The sequence below is a fragment of the Sander lucioperca genome, chromosome 9, assembly GCF_008315115.2.
Source record: "Sander lucioperca isolate FBNREF2018 chromosome 9, SLUC_FBN_1.2, whole genome shotgun sequence".
Taxonomy (NCBI): domain Eukaryota; kingdom Metazoa; phylum Chordata; class Actinopteri; order Perciformes; family Percidae; genus Sander; species Sander lucioperca.
This window is the reverse complement of record NC_050181.1, coordinates 31,728,656-31,730,081: the sequence shown is the minus strand read 5'-3', so window position 1 is coordinate 31,730,081 and position 1,426 is coordinate 31,728,656. Positions and strand designations below refer to the sequence as shown.

Here is a 1,426-nt window from a genome sequence, read left to right as displayed (position 1 = left end):
GTTTCCGTAAGTAAGAATGAAACCAAAGTGGATCTTCAGATCTCCTCTGCTGCAGTGACAGACTCTGCTCTGTACTACTGTGCTGTGAGGCCCACAGTGACAGCAAACCCACAGTCTCTGTACAAAAACACAAGCTGACACACTGACAAGCTGCTGGAAGACTTTTTTCTACACTGTTGTACTGAACTTTGTACTCCACTAGAGGGCAACATTATCAAGTAGGAGGTGCACTACTTCTGCACTGTGTTCAACCATTCAGTCAATAATAAGTGCTGCTGTGAAGAGAACAATTCTCAGACTGAATGTTGAACATCAGCTAGTTTCTCCTGTTGATTTAAACCTTGTTGTAGAGATGAAACACTGGCTGTGGATTATTCTTGCTGCTCTTTTCTTTGGTAAGATACAAAGAACATGGTTTTATTATTTTCTAAAGATTTATATGAACTTACAAAAAACAGTTGAGCTGTTTCTGTCCAGAGTAACAATGTACAGTTGACATTTTCCACTGTTTCTCCTCTCAGCCTCATGAACAACGTTATTCTAATGGCTTCATTTTCTTTACTTTTTTCAGGAATAATAGCTGGAGACAAAATCTCTCCTGTAAAACCGCATGAAGTCAGTAAAAGAGAAGGAGAATCTGTTAAACTCAAATGTGTATATGAGACAACATATAGCACTCCTGCACTTTACTGGTACAGACATCATTCTGACCTTCAGGCACCTCAGTTTATACTCTGGAAAGGAGCAAAAGGGAACACATTCAATTATATCCCAGATAACCGATATGAATCCAAAACAACAGAGAAAACAACTGAACTGACCATAAAGACACTAACCCTGGCAGACACAGGTCTCTACTACTGTGCTCTAGAAACACAGTGATACAAAGTGTAGAAGAGGCTGTACAAAAACCTGAACACAGATATCTGACTACTCTTCAAAGAGGAGGGAAGTGGTATTCAAACCACAGCTTCCTATCAGATGGATTCTGATTATTCCAGTTTTATCAGAGTCCCTGTGGTTACAGCTGCTAATGTAACACTGTGGGAGGATTCACATGAGCAGCAAATCCACATCAATGACAAACCAACTGTATGATGGTTCAAACACAAGACACCATGACAACACATAAATGGACACTGACTTACCTACTAAATCCTCTTCATACCCTGTGGGCCATTAGGCCACAATGAGCTCCTTCTATTGTTCAACATGTTGATCTGCATCCCAAATAGACACTGAAACACTAAATAATTAAACTCTGATATCACTGGCAGTTTATATTCCAGTTTATATGCTGCAATGTTTCAACCCCTGCTGGGTCTTCCTAAGGCAAAAAGCATATATCAGTGGCTCAAGCATGTACATAGGGCACAAACTGCAATCAGCTGAGCTCATTTAAACTGATTACCAAGGCCTTGATGGG

The 1,426-nt window shown here is 40.2% G+C and overlaps 1 long non-coding RNA gene across 1 annotated transcript; it reads left to right on the top strand.

Moving 5' to 3' along the window:
* Positions 1-210: 210 nt before the first annotated feature.
* LOC118495876 lies at positions 211-1,123 on the top strand. Its single transcript, XR_004898317.1, has 2 exons — positions 211-395; positions 572-1,123. It is a non-coding gene; the product is annotated as an uncharacterized LOC118495876 (long non-coding RNA).
* Positions 1,124-1,426: the final 303 nt, after the last annotated feature.